At 46.3% G+C, this 15,761-nt stretch overlaps 1 protein-coding gene across 2 annotated transcripts in view; it reads right to left on the reverse strand.

The window, feature by feature from the left end:
• Positions 1 to 15,761, reverse strand: part of SPTB (spectrin beta, erythrocytic) — a 122,543-nt gene that overhangs the window by 93,270 nt on the left and 13,512 nt on the right. Inside the window, exon 2 of one of the 2 annotated variants that reach the window (XM_036309885.1) lies at positions 13,503 to 13,593. The exons of the other annotated variant lie outside the window; for it this stretch is intronic. The gene's annotated coding sequence lies outside the window, so the exon portion shown is untranslated. The remainder of the gene's footprint in view (positions 1 to 13,502; positions 13,594 to 15,761) is intronic. 2 annotated transcript variants of the gene reach the window in all.

Consider the following 15,761-nt stretch of genomic DNA (forward strand, 5'->3'; position numbering starts at 1 on the left):
CCAATAGGCCTGCGAAGAGAGCCTGACTTGGCTGCTGGTCTTCTCTCCTAAAATACATCAAAGCCCAAAATCCTGGCCACCTGAGGTGTGTGTGTTCCAGCCATATGAAGGAGATCATATCTGCAGACAGCCCTCTCCCAAGTACAGTACAGAGTCTCGCTAAGAGGACCCTAATGTGGGCATCGAGGGAAGACTCCCAACCTGTGTTCAATGGGCCCTGGAGGTGGGTGGATGAGCACAGGCAAAAGCCCATTCATCTATCCTTCAGATACCTTGCCAGGTTGGCTACAGCTCCATCAAGCCACACTGGCTTTGAATCAGAACATTAACTCAGAAGTGGAAATCCGGGTCTGGGAGAAACCACCAAACCCTTAATTCAAAACAGCAAGCAGGGCTCAAGAGAGTTTGTGATAGAGCATTTACTTCCCTGAGACGAGGAGCCAGCTGGGGGAAAATGCTGACCTGTTATATTCCCTTCTTTTTCTGGCCAGATTCTAAATAAGCCACATGAAACTCATTACAGGCCATGTCACCCTCTGCTGTCACGCCAGCCAGCACAGACCAGCTCCTGAAACGGGAGCAGAGGGAGGCACATCTCCACGTCCCCCACAGTCTCGGCCAGGTGATCACACCATCCTTTACCGTGGAAGCGCTTCCAGTCCTCTCATCTGTGTCCCCTTATTTACACTGATCTTGATATTTAAGGCCACCCCTAAATATCTTCTGAGAATAGAGGTGTCCGTGACCTTCTTTGATAATCTCTTCTGGTAACTCATTACAGCACATTTATAAGTTTTATGTTTTGCCTTTATTCTTTTATTGCACTTAAATCTACTTTAACAAAGACCCACACACAGCTAAACGATGGTTCCTTCTATTTTTCCTTCGATACAAAGACAGAAATCTGATTTTGGGCACACACTTAAAGAAGTCACACTCCCTCTTGCTCTTTAATATCACAATCCAAATACCTTCAGCCTTTTATTATGGAACCCATTTCAAAGTCACAAGAATTTCCTTTGCTCTGATTAACACCTCTCCCAATTTCCCTCATTTCTCTAGGCCAGCAGTTCTCAACCAGTGGGTCGCGACCCTTTCGGCGGTCGAACGACCCTTTCACAGGGGTCGCCTAAGACCATCCTGCATATCAGGTATTTACATTACGATTCGTAACAGTAGCAACATTACAGTTATGAAGTAGCAACGAAAATAATTTTATGGTTGGGTCACAACATGAGGAACTGTATTTAAAGGGCCAGAAGGTTTAGAACCACTGCTCTAGGCGATCTCAAAGAGACTCAGTCCTGTCCAACGAGCTGGCCAGATGTTGAGCGGATGACCTCCTTGCTCCTCTCCTGCTGATGGCAACATTCTCAATATTGTTAGTACATCACTTAGTCATTTGCAGTTCATGGTTTAAATAGGTAGCTAAGACTACGGCACAATAAATCTACTCTCCATACATCACTATCGTTAACAAGTCAATCATGTGTATTACAGTTATGAATTGTAACAACTGCAAGACACCTCAAAAAATTAGCCAGTCCATCTCACAAATTAGCCACTCGCCCACCAACACGCACAGAATCTAACTGCCTTTACTTTATTTACTACTTTCCAACCTATGAGGCATCAAGGCAGCTTTGGGTTTAATTATAGCTGACAGGGTAACTCAACACTTTTGAAAATACATTTTGAAATTAGAAAAATGAAAAAATAAATAAGGAGGGGCTAGTTGTAAAATAGCCTCATAATACTCACGACATGTCATCATGTTGATTTTAAAAAAATCAATTAACGTTTAATGAGCACCTACTATGTTCATGCACCATGCTGGCACTGTGAAGGATAAACCACTACATTGCTCCCAATCTAGTTTAAAAGACAATCTGTGGATCATAAATCCTTATCTACAACAATTCTGAGATTCAAAAAGTTCTGAAAGCATAAAGATATTTGTAATTCATTTGGTGGCGAAGTCTGCCCTGAACTGAGGTTAGGATAAATTTATAGTCCTCCTTCGTGTAAATATAAGTTTTGCTGCAAAAATAATAACATGCTTGATTATAGGATGCTGCTCCAAACACTTTATATTTCTAAATCTAAAAAATTATAAACACACAATTTCCTAATGGCTTCAAAATAAATTGGCCATGAACTTGAAAGTTGACACAAAAAAAGAAACAACACAACTCAAAGTTACTCCGTCCATTGAGTGAAGAATTAGGCGAAGAGTGGATTACCCCGTTACTCTCTGTTTTCAATACCTCTAAAAATCGACTCTGTAAGTGATAAATGGGTGTCACAGCAATATTTAAAGTAACTTAGTCTCTTGAAAAAAGACAGGGGCAATGGCAACAATAGATTTGGAAATGTTGGCCCCATTTTATTAAAACTTAGACATATGAACCAAACTCAATCCAGACAAAGCAATATCTGTGCATCTTCTCTTTAAGAGCGAAGCTTTGCATTTTCACCTACAGGTGGAATCTCTCGCAGGTCATTCTCCAGCTCCAATGTCAGGGATGCCCATCTTAGTCACTAAGATTAGGGCCAATCCGCGTTAAAGTCACCCTCGGAGTAAAGCAGGACATTTGCTGTCTTCCTTAACTGAAATTCACTGTTGTCACTATTGCAATCAGGAGGCCTGGAAGAGGGGCTATTAATCCATCTCAGGCCACAGGGCTTTTCCACTCAAAGACAAAGATTAGCATAACCTGGGGTTTTGGGAGCATTCCCACTGCTCATGGCAGGGCCTGAAGCTACAGTTGGGTTATTACTCTAGACCAGGAGAAATCAAACGACAACTCCCAGCCTGTTTTTATACAGCCCAAGAGCTAGGAGTAGATTCAACATTTGTAAGGACTGTAAAACAAACAAACGAGAATATGTGACAGCGATCGTATGTGGTGCACAATGTCAAGAATATTTACGGCCAATTTTTGCTATTTACAGAAAAAGGCTGCCTACCCCCACTTTCTCACTGGCGAAGAAGGGGGGAGAAGGATTAATGTCTGAATGCCCATCAAACATCAGACACCACGTCTGACCGCACATGGTGGCAGGATAAGGGCCTGCCCAGCCCACACCCACACACAACTGTGGAAGGCTCTTTGGAATCCCACCTTGGGACTTTCCAGCAGGATTTTAGAACGAATGGATTCAACCTTAGATTTATTTTTTTTAAAAGCCCACTTTTTCTCACAGTTCATTTCCCCCATCACACCAATGCAGACACATCAGCAAACATGATCAGGTTTCAGGTCTCTCCGCAGGGCCCACTCACAAGCCACCTGCCTTCAGAGCCCAGCAGCCTGAGCTGAAGCACTCAGGTCCCCTCCCCAGTAAAGATCCCCACTGTCGGGAGACACCAAACAGGTGGACCAGCAGCCCTTCATACTGTCTTCTCATTCTTTATGTTACCTGTGTGGACATGGAAGGAAATGAAGCTATTTTATGGGGACCCCCGCCTTCCTTCTTCTCGATGGCTGACTTCCTCAACAATGGCACAGTTCTTTCTGCTCTCGCTCCCCCTTTCCTTTCCTCCGGTCAAACTCTGTTCTGAGGGACTGGTGATGGCCAGAGTTTAATGTGTTCCTACCCTCGTTCAACAGGGTGAGAGTCAGAGGACCTGATGATGAAATGTGGCCTTTGAGACATTGGAGCTAGAAGACATATTAAACACAGGACTAAGCTGGCCCCAATCTGTCCGTCTTTCTGTCTACCTGTCCTAATCTTCATGAACCTGGCACACTTCCCTGGCAATAACTTACTTCCCCCAGAAACGTCAGAGAGACCCTGGACCCGTGGTCGGCAAACTGCGGCTCTTTGGCCCCTTGAGTGTGATTCTTCCTAAGCTTTAGGAGTACCCTAATTAAGTTAATAACAATGTACTTACCTATATAGTTTAAGTTTAAAAAATTTGGCTCTCAAAAGAAATTTCAATCGTTGTACTGTTGATATTTGGCTCTGTTGACTGAGTTTGCTGACCCCTGCCCTGGACTGAATACGGCTCTTTCTCCCTTCCCCAGAGAAGTCCAGCTCTGGACTCCCTACGTCAGTTATGGCTCTGCTGGTCTTGTAGAATTTCTACCAGCTGGGCCAGGCCCAGAAAGCCACATGGGTGAGAGGAAGCCTCCTCAGATTACCCCCCAGCCCATCCTCCAGGATGCTGGGAGGCTCAATCCCTGCTCCAGGCCAAGGCCTGGCCCTTCATTAGGGGGAAAACTGAGACACTTGGTATTATTTCCTGGTGAACAAAATAATGGCACTACCTCAGCCAGAAACTTCCCTACAAATGAGCTCTCTGTGCACGGGAGAGGCTGGCAGAGGGCGGCTGATGCCCCTCTATGGGCCTGGCTCCCTGACCACCCCTTTCAGGAAGTGGCGCCTGAATGAGATCATCCTTGGGGCCCTTGCCCTTACTTTACGGCAGCTCGCCAGAGAGCAGGCGTCGCTCACAACCCTGTGGTCAAATGACAGCAGGGATGCCTGGAACCAGTTAGCTCCGTGGAAAAGAAGAGCAGCCCTGATGCTTCAGTGGCCAGCCAAGCGCTTCCCCACCAGCAGACGCTTGGAGGAGTGATGAACAAAACAAAAAGCAGCAACAGCTTGCGGGGGGGGGGGGGGGGTGGGGGGGGCGGGGGGCACGGGGGGGGAAGAGAGAAGGAAAGAAGTGGGGGACAGAGATAGAGAGAGAGAACACGTGCCTAGAATAAGAAAAGTCTGGATAGTTCAACAGGGGGTCACCCTTATAGAGACCCTGGCCCAATAGGGGTCACCCACATAGAGACCCTGGAAATGCATATTAATCACTCTGCCTTAAGAAATATGAAAATAACACTCTGAAAAGTTATTCTTTATGGTTTGGGGAGACAAAGAGATGGATTGGATTAGATAAAATATTTCTATTTGACAGCTGTGGAGAGCGGCTACAGCGTTTGGACAGGTTCAAGCCTCGGACTAATGAGAGGGCACGGTCCTCTCGTGGCAAAGCCAATGTAAGTCCCAGCTTGGAGGGCAAAGCCCTCCCAGCACAATTATAGCCAAAGGCTATGGTTGTGAGCTTGACCTTATGGTCCGAACCTGTGGCCCCAGGTGGCTAAGCGATGTAGGCTGCAGGAGGTGCAGCAAGTGCTGCCAAAACAAAGCCCGATAGAGTTCAGGTGCATGTAACTGAGTAGATTCGAAACCCACGAGAACATTATAAACATCTTGACCACGCCCTTGATTTGCCTCCTGGGATCTGACTATAAAATGAAGACTCAGCTTACAGGCTGTGGCACTGTCTCTCCATCACCTAGCCCCAGCTTTACTCTCTTGTCTGTCTTCTTTAATCCTTCACCGCCCCCACCCCCTCAGGTTCACCCCTGGCCGTGCTGAGCGCCACACAGACATCCCTTGTATTCTAACACTATGTAATTGGCTGAAGAGAAACCTGAGCTCTTCTTAATAAGTGGCCTCCAAACGTGAATTTTCCACACAATTTTTCCTGCAGCCACTGGGACCACAACACACACACACACACACACACACACACACACACACACACACACACCAGAGAGAGAAACCAGAGGACTGTGGTGAGTGTCTGAGAGCCACAGGGAAGGGAGGGATAGCTCTCTCACCACCACTCTGGCCTTGACGGCCTTCTCGGAGGGGACTGTGTGGCCACTGCCTCCTTTCAGCATGCGGCCATGCAGGAGTGGAACAGGACCCTGGTAGGGCACCTGGGCGGTGACGCTGAGGCTGGGGTGCTGGGCAGAGCTGCGGAAGCACTGGCTGAAACCCAGGCTCTGGCCTGAGAGTGAGGCCTGGCAGATGGCAAGGACACACACAGCCCAGCTGGCCTCGGAGCCTCCGTGCCTGGTTTAGGGGAGGGAAGAAAAGGGAAGCAATGTGCTGAGGCTGGGGTCTGGAGCTCCCATGGGCGTAAGGAAGCAAATATAGTAAAGCCCAGAAAACTGTCTCCCAGGCCTCCTGCTCCAGGATGTTGTTGTCTTAGAAGGCGGCTCACCTCCTGAGAGAGGGGCTTCCTGATGTTCACCTTACAAGGTCCTGCCAAGAGCCCTTCCTGAACCTCCTCACCGGGACCATCCAGGGCTGTCACCTAAGAGGGAGGACCCGGCGGGAAGGAGGCGCGCACAGCCAAGTCCTTCCCCTCAGCATCAGACTACCCAACTTTCTCAGCCCAGCTGACCTGCCTCTGAGCCACCTGCTAAGGGAGCTCAGCATGACACCCTCAAGAGGTTTTGCCAAGTTCAGCGAGGGAGCAAGAGCTGCTGGGTTTTGAAAAGAAAATTCAGTTGTGGTAATGACTTTGAGGGACTCTAGGCAAGCCATTTCTCTTACTCACAAAGGCTTCTGTCACTTGAAAAGGAAGAGACCCTACTAGCCAACCTGCCCCCAAGAGGATGAGCAGGAGAAAATGCTGCCCAGAGAATGTCTTGGGTTTTCTAATCCTTTCATCTTGGGCAATGAAAGGTTTCCAGGGTTTAGTTCAAACCATCACAAAAGAAAGGGGCTCTGCCTAAAGGGCAGGAGTCCTCAAGAATTCATTCCCTGGTGGGTAACAGAGGAGGGACAACTGCCCCCAAGTGTGGCAAAGCCACTGCGGGGAGGCCGCACGATCGCTGACACCAGAAAAGGGCAGGCTGTAGTGGTTGCTGATGTGCTCTGGGACCCTGGACAAGTTCACCACCGCTGTGTGCAAGGAACAAAGTTCTTAGTTTTCCTTTGGAAGAATTTGAGTTCGTGTTATAATTTCCTTATCATTTGTCCATGTGGTCCAGTGCATCACCAGGAGGAATTAGCACCAGAAATAAGTAACTCCAAGATGCAGAGTATGAAACCCCAAAAGGCAGCATCACCACCACCATAACATGGGACAAATCCTCAGACGAACTGGGAAAGTCTTTGCTTAGAAACCCTTTGGTGCACATTTATGTCAATAAATCAAACCTCAAAGAGCGTCCCTCAACTCAGCTGCTGGACCTCAGAGAGCAAAAGAAACCAGACTCGGAGAACAATCTGGGATAAATGGGAATAGCTATTTTTTTGGAAAATACAAATTATTTCTAGCACAGGGGACTTCACAGGGACATCTAAATTCTTGTCCTAAATTTTTGTTTTATTAATTATTTTATTTACCGCTGCCAGGAACAGGAGAACCATTAGTTGGCAAAAATATTTATGTTCAAAATTTTACATTAATACAGGATCCATTTCTAACAGAACCTTGAATGCATTGATTCTTTGACCCCCTTATAAGACCTAATGAGACTGGCTAAAAATGAACAAGTTTGCTAACAAAAAACCAAGCAATAATGACAGGAAGTAGCTATCATTTTTGGTCACCTACCATGTGCCAGTCATCTGACACATTTTTATCCAGTCCATAGCATAATCCTATCTGCAAGGTAGGTATCCTTACTCCCCATTTTACTGAAGAAGAAAACGAAGATCGAAAAGATTAAGTTACCTGCTGAGGTCACACAGGTAGTAAGTGTTGGACTATGAATGCGAAGCCAGGTCAGACGGTAGCCAAAGCATGGCACTCTCTGCCACAGCACAGGGCAGGAGTTTCCACTAGAAACGAAGTGGCCTCGCAAGGAATGGAAATTTACTATCACAGGACAGTGAACAGAGGGTGAGGATCCGTACCAGGTGAAGTCGGGTGAAGGAGCAGCTGTGTCAGGCTTGATGTGAATTTAAGTCCTTTCAAGGGTAGGGTAGGTGACTTGGGAAGCAATAGTTGTAATCTATTTGCAGATGAGGCTGCAGCAGAAGCCTGCAGATGCTAACGAGGGCACCATCTAGAGAAACTGGAAACTTGAGCAGGGGATCAACCGAGATCAAAGTCAGGAGCAGTGGGAGGCCCTTCTGGGGGAGGAGGGGAAGGCCCATGGAGCCTGGATACTCAGGGGTGACTAGAAGAGAGGGGAATTAGAGCGGAAGCTGCAACTGGACACCAAGTTAGCAAGAGGAAGGAAGGAGGGGGGAGAGAGGAAGCAAGGGAAGGTAAAAAGCAAAACAAATGGCAATATAATTCAGTGTGAGTATACTTCATAATAAAAGGTCAGTGCCAGGCCCTGCCTGGGAGGAAGGACAGGGGCCCCTCTGGGCGGCAGGGGAGGTCTCTCCCTATTCTTGCTGTTAGGAGAGAATGGGAAGGGTCGTGGAGATCAGACTTCCGCTCCCCCATGGAACATGACCTTGTTTTACTAGCCCCCTGAGCTTGAACAGACCACCGCCCCTGGTAGCTTAACACCAATTCCATATTACTGGTTAGAGAAAAAGAAAACAAAAACACACAAAAATAAAAACGACCTAATTTAGCCTCACTTAAAAATTAGTTAAATAAAGTATGGTTTCTTCCAAACAATGGAAGAATTTTAAATGAAGACAATCTACAGGTAGGTATGTGTGGAAAGATGACCTTGTGTCATCTTTAACAATGTAAACTGTTAAATCACATTCATAATATAAGTATTATGTAAAAGTAAATAGCAACCATTTATTTTATTAGAACTATATGTGTTTTTAATAATTTAGAAGAAGCCCAGCTGGCATAGCTCAGTGGTTGAGCATTGACCTGTGAACCAGGAGGTCACAGTTTGATTCCTGGTCAGGGCACATACCCAGGTTGCGGGCTTGATCCTTGGTCGATGATTCTCTCTCATCACTGATGTTTCTATGTCTCTCTCTCTCTCCCTTCTTCTCTGAAATAAAAAATATATAGAAAAAAATAATAATTTGGAAGAAAACGCATCGAATTATAGTGAATGAATAGCTAGGGCAGCGATTTTCAAATGGTGTGCCACAAGAATTTTTAAAACATGCAGTATCTGACTATTTAGTGAGGGGCACTGACCTCTTTTTCCTTAGATTGTCAAATTTAAAAAATGATAAGAGTTGCCCTGGCCAGTGTGGCTCAGCTGGTTGGGTGTCCTCCCGTGCAACAAAAGGTTGTTGGTTTGATTCCTGGTAGGGATCATGCAGGAGGCAGAGAATTGATGTTCCATTCTCACATCAATGTTTCACTCTCTCCCGCTCCCTTCCTCTCTCTCTAAAAATCAATTTAAAAAAATGACAACAACCAACATGTTAACTGTCTAGTGCAGTGATGGTGAACGTTTTGAGCTTGGCGTGTCAGCATTTTGAAAAACCCTAACTTAACTCTGGTGCCGTGTCACATATAGAAATTTTTTGATATTTGCAACCATAGTAAAACAAAGATTTATATTTTTGATATTTATTTTATATATTTAAATACCATTTAACAAAGAAAAATCAACCAAAAAAATGAGTTCGCGTGTCACCTCTGACACGCATGTCATAGGTACGCCATCACTGGTCTAGTGCAAATGAGTCAAAATTACACCTATTTTTTTTTTTTTTTTGGTCAGTTTGGCACAAAGTGTATCCTTTTTGGTGTGCCGCAGAACTTACAGTAATTAGTTTATGTGTGCCATGATATGAAAAAGGTTGAAAATCACTGATCTTGGGGGTTGAAAGGTGGATGATGAGAATTTTAATTTTCTGTGGTCTTTATTTCAGCAATATTTTATGTTAGTAAAGCTTTGTATTACATTTGTAAATAAAAAGGAAAAGAAAAAGAAAAAATATTAAGTGTCCCTAAAAAGACTGTGAGTAAAAAGTTGTCTTGCACCTCATCTCAATGACAAAAGGTAAAATTGTTAAAAACACAAGCCAGATACATCCCACTGAATAAAATACGTCATACTCCTCGAGTCAAGAGAATTATAGCAAATGTGGCCTGACCCTGGGCTTCTGTCCTTCCCTAAAATAGAGTTGGGGATGGCAGGAGCTAGACTTCCTAGCAAAGGACCCACTTGTTCATTGGGATGAAGGAAATCCCCCAGTGACACGAACCAAGCAAAGAAAGTGCATTCACACCCAGAGAGCTTTCAGGAAACAAGATCCTGTCTTATCACCATCAACAAGGAGACTCATCTTTCACCAACTCATTGAATGAGCCCCTTTGTTTCCCCTAAAGGATCATCATATGTTCTTTCCCCGCTGCTACAGAAAGCCCAGGTGCCCCAGAATTCGGCACTGAGAGGCAGAGGAGGAGTCCCAAGACAAACTTCCTCGTCCACGTTTTCAAGTGGAACAGGAGCGGAGATGGCAGGGCACCGAGAAAGGGGCGGGGCAGGCAGGTAGGTGCAGGAGTGTGAGCTCAAGAAGGTTTACTTTATAACAAGGCTTTCCATCTTACTTGTGTGTGCCACATACATCACATGTCCCCCAACAGATCATTAAAAAAGGAAAGAGGAAGGATGGAGCCTTCCTGCTTCAGGATGCTGTGGGACAGGAGCGGTGAGTCCATCAGTGTGTTGACAAATACACACTGACCATCGTTCTCTATGCCAGGCGCTACTCAAAGAGTCAACATAATAAAGTCCCTGTCCTTCAGGAATGCAGAATCGCTTCAAGCCTCGGAGACATGTGGGGTGCTACTGTGTGATACCCATCACGGGGCCTGTATGCAGCAGAGGCTTGACAACTGTTCACAGACTTACACTGTTCATCTATGTCAGGGCACAGGTGTGACGGTGTTGACTGGCTACCCCAGTACCTGTCACTTTCCAGCCTCCCAGAGGCTTCCCCCAGCCACAATCCTTTCTCATCTCTTCTTACCTTCTCGTCCCAACTTCCTTTCTAAGAGTTCCCCACCCTCTCAGCCCATAACTCACATTCTCTACCACACAAAACTTGCCTTGACCTGACTCAAACCATCCTTTCCCCATCTAGATCTCAGAAAAGCAGTCTGTATTCACTGCCTTCTCCTCACCACAGAGCCACTCTAATTCCTGATCACTGAGTTTCGACCCTGCACTAAAACTGCTTTCTTGGGGTCACTTGAGCCTCTTACAAAGCAAATGGCCTCCTCCCAGCCATTACTCTCTTCCCTCTCCAGCATTAGGTACTATTAACCACCCTTTTCTCAAAGCTGATTTCCATGGCCTTAGATTCCTGGTTCTTCATCCACCATCCATCCATCATGTAAGATGTTACATTGCACTCTCATTCTCTAGGTCCTCTTCCTCCACCCACCCCTTAAGTGTAGGCGTTACTCAAAGTGAAAGTCTGTTCTCCTCCCTCATGGGATCCTCTCCCCTTTCTGTGCCGACTGAGGACCGTCAATGATGCCCCAGATTTGCTACAGCAGCTCCACGGAAACTTCCTACTGAACGTGGTCAACACTGAGCTCTTTCTTTACACCTCCTCCCACTCTCAAAACTGCTCCTTCTTTTAAGACTTAAATCTCAGTGAATTAGCAACACCAACCTCCCAGATACCCGAGCTATAAATCTCTAAGTCATATTCAACAGTTCTCCTTCTCCTTCCCCTCTGTGCCACTGGGCACAGTGCACCTACAAGTGAATTTTAAGGACCTGCACAAATATTTAAAGATGTGAACAAAATTTATTAGCACCAAAGTATAAAATTAAGACTGTAGAATCAAATCCTATATAATAAAAGACTAATATGCAAATTGTCCCCTTGACCAAGAGTTCAACTGGGAGTTTGACCAGGAATTCGACCAGGGGGAGGGGCCAGCCCGCCAACTACCCGCGGCCTCTCCCCCTGGCCAGCCGGACCCCACCTGTGCACAAATTTGTGCACTGGGCCTCTAGTTTTAAAATAATTCCAAGCTCTGGTCAATGTGGCTAAGTGGTTAAAGCATCAGCCCACACACTGAAGGGTCCCCAGTTTGATTCCTGGTCAAGGGCACATACCTGGGTTGCAGCAGAGGAAGAGTGTGGGAGGCAACCAATCTATGTGTCTCTCTCACACTGATGTTTCTCTCTCTCTCTCTCTCTCTCTCTCTCTCTCTCTCTTCCTCTATCTCTTCCACACATCACCCCCCTCCTACGTCACCCTTCCTCTCTCTCTGAAAAGCAATGGAAAAAATATCCTCAGGTGAGGATTAACTATATATCTCCAAAATCCCTTCAAATACCTTTGACAGCAAAAACATTATATTTAAAGTAGGATACTGGTAAATTTTAATACATTTGGTCCTTTATGTAACAGGGCCCTCACAGGCCAACTACCTCACACAGAAAGTCCAGATAATTTGATTTCTCAGAATCTATTAGATTCACCTCCTCCCTTCCATTCCCACTGTCTGGTTTAAACCCCCTTCAGCCCTTCATCATATTCCTGCAGGATGTCCTAAAACACAGCTGATAGCATATCACTCTCCCGTTCAAAAATGTTGATAATGCCCCTAGGACCTGCAATTAAACTACACCCTTTTTATGCGGCATTCGGGCCGGCCACAACCTCGCGCCAACTGCTTCTTGGGCCCCTCATCAATACATGCTCCTGCTCTTCCTCTGCTGCAGCCACACCAGACTCATCCTGTCCCACAGGCCCCCATGTGCCCATGGAATGCCCATTCCCTAATCAGCCAGTGGAACTTGTACCTGTCTCAAGGGTCAGTTTAAAAGGCCATTCCTCAGGGAAAGCTACCTTCCCAGGGTGCCCAGCCCAAACCAGTCTTCGCTTCCTGGAGGCCGTGGAGCAGTTTCCACAAATGCACTTGCCTTGACCGCCTTGTGCTACACTCAGACTCACGTGTGGCTGTCCCCATCACAAAACCACAAAGCCTCTCAAGAGCGGTATCCCAGCCAATCACCTGTGCGCTTCCCACACAGCCAGCACAGGGCAGCCAATAATGCGTCCGGGCCTGGCCGGCATGGCTCAGTGGGGGAGCACTGACCTATGAACGCTCCAGGTTTGATTCCCAGTCTGGACACATGCCCGGGTTGCAGGCTCGATCCCCAGTGTGGGGCATGCAGGAGGCAACCGATCAATGATTCTCTCATCATTGATGTTTTTCTCTCTCTCTCTCTCTCCCTCTCCCCTCCACTCTGAAATCAATAAAAATATATTTAAAAAAAAACAAAACAAGACACCACCACCAAAAAAAAAAAAAAAAGATTGCAGCCTGAAGGGCAGCCACCTCCTGCCCCTCCTCTCCACATCAGTCTGTCTCTGCTCCACTGCTACATGGTCCTCCATGCCATTGCTGTGTGTACAGTGGACCCCTGAGCCAGGCCTAAACCAAGAAAACTTGAAAGCTCTGAAAAATGCTTCACTTCAGACCCACCGTAACTATTCCTCCGATGTCCTAGGTTTCAGATGGTGAGAAAGAGCATAGGCTTCAGGGTCAAGCAGGTCTGGGTTCAAACCTGGAGTCTGGCATTTCATTGGCTGTGACTTTAAGCAAAGTTGGCTTGACAAGCCTCAACCTCCTCCTCAGTGAAATGGGAATTATATCTAACTCAATGGACTGCTGTGAGAGGTAAATGAGTTTAGGCACTTCAAGTCCCAAGCTTGGCAGCTGGCATATGACAGGCCGGAAGGAGCGGCAGGAAACAGAAGGAGAGGCTCAGATTTCTCAAACCATATGACCTTGTCAGAAGTCATTCCCCTCCCTAGATGCTCATTAAAGCAGGAATTCTTACACTGGCATCGTGATTTCAGGACTCAAACTTCATGGTGCTGCTTATATGTCCCATGCAGCTGTTAAGAATGAAAGAGGTCAAGCTCTTCGTCCTGATATAGAAAGACGTTGAAGTGTTTCATCATTAAGCGAAAAGGGCAAGTTGTAGTACAGTGTCAGAAATAAATAGCCACAACATACATGCACAAACATATGTATGATATATATATAGACACACACACATACATATACCGACAAATACTTACATACCTATATCTATATGTATATGTTTACATGTACTCAGAAAATCTCTAGAGGGATACATGGGAATTGTTAATGGTGGTTACCAACGATAATGATCTAGGAGTATCATTTACATTCTTCTGTATGGCTTGAATTATTTTTGCCATGGGTATGTCTTCATGTTATAATTTTTTAAAACCTGTTTTTAAAAGTTGTAGGAGAAGGCAGAGGAGTGGGAGAAGGAGGGAGAAAGGACAGGGTCATAGATCCAGAGGCCTGGGTTCCACTTAGAGTCCTGCAACTAACTCTGTAACCTCAGGCAAATCACCTCCCCCTGTGGATCTCTCTTACTGTAAATTAGGGGCGTTGAACCAGACATCCTTCCAAGATTTCTAGGTTATTAGATGATGTCTGCAAGGTGCTCTGAGTACATTTTATCCATAGGATACCTCTCTCTCTCTCTCTCTCTCTCTCTCTCTCTCTCTCTCTCTCTCTCTCTGTGTTTTGATGCTTTAAGCATCAGGTTTTTAAAAAGGAAAATATATACGCTATTTCATTTTGACCTTCACATTTCAAGGAGAAAGCACTCCCATCGTCTTACTGACAGAGAAACCAAGCAGGGACTGTAATGATCCCTGGCTCACCAGATACACCCTGCTCACCAGACTGCCGTTTGCAAAGAATTATGATGCCAGGAGTTTTATAGCTCCCAGTTCATTCCGTGCCTCTTCTGCAGAGGAGGTACAAGGCTTATGCAAAACAAGCAGAAGGCACTCTTTGCTGGAAACAGGGCGAGATGTAAAGTGACTTCCTCTGGGCCAGAGCATAAACAAAGCTCACTCCCAGTGCATTGAGGAAGTGAGCACTGAACCCTTGGGATCGACTCCGAATTCCTCTCCCCACCTGGACTGAAAGCTTCACCTTGAAGATGCATTTCGCTGCAGTTGTTTTCTGAGCCTTTTCTGGGTCAGAAGCAGGGAGAGGCGCTAAACCGAGGCTGCCGATGGAGTTGCTACATTGAGGGCACAGTACCAAGTTACCTGCTCCACTACACACTCACCCAGCTCACCCAGCGACTGGCCAGTAGGGTATTTTTCCAGTCTCCTGGGCAAAGTGGCTTCACACAGCTTTGAGTGCAGACAACCTCATTTGTCCTCATAGGTGTGAGTCTCCTCCTTGCAGAGGGTCCTGACTTCCTACCCCAGAACAGTTTGCTTTGGTTCTACCATAGCATCTCACTCTCTATGCCTGTAAACAACTCCAACCTTCTGCTAACTTCCCACACTGAGGGACCCTCCTGCTTCAGACTTTAAGTTGAATGTCTGGACATTAAGATTTCCCAACAGTGGCAGAAGCATGTAGGATGCACATACCCACCTTGTAGAGAGAGGCAGAGCCTGACCACTGACCCTAAGAAGAGCCTAGCTTTTAAATAAAAAAATCCCAGCCTTAGCCAGTTTGGCTCAGTGGATAGTACATCGGCCTGTGGACTGAAGGGTCCCAGGTTCAATTCTGGTCAGGGGCACATGCCCCAGTTGTGGGCTCAATCCCCAATAGGGGGCATGCAGGAGGCAGCTGATCAATGATTCTCTCTCATCATTTATGATTCTATCTCTCCCTCCCTCTCCCTTCCTCTCTGAAACCAATAAAAAATATTAAAAAAAAAAAAGAAAATCCCAGATCAGAGCACAGCTAAATACTGCAAAGTAAACCAACCCTGAAAATAAAAGGGACTGTTCACTCAGAAAGTGTGCAGCCAGACCACGAGCGAGCCAGTGCTCAGGCTGCTGTACTCTCTGCTGTGGTGCCTAGGCATCCGTGAGGCGGCAAAACCATCACTGGCATCTGTTGCATTCTAGACCTTGCAGAAGCTGCTCCCAGACCCCACTCTCACCGCCAGCCCGGTATCAAGTTGGCTGTCTGTTGTCAGCTTACCACTGGCCTTGTTGTGCCCCTGAGGACTCACTGGGGCCTTCAGTTGTCTTGGCTGAATCCCTCTGCACAAGGCCTAACACTGTCCTCTGCCCTTCTTTATCCC

Source organism: Myotis myotis, unplaced genomic scaffold (genome assembly GCF_014108235.1).
Source record: "Myotis myotis isolate mMyoMyo1 unplaced genomic scaffold, mMyoMyo1.p scaffold_m19_p_1, whole genome shotgun sequence".
Taxonomy (NCBI): Eukaryota; Metazoa; Chordata; class Mammalia; order Chiroptera; family Vespertilionidae; genus Myotis; species Myotis myotis.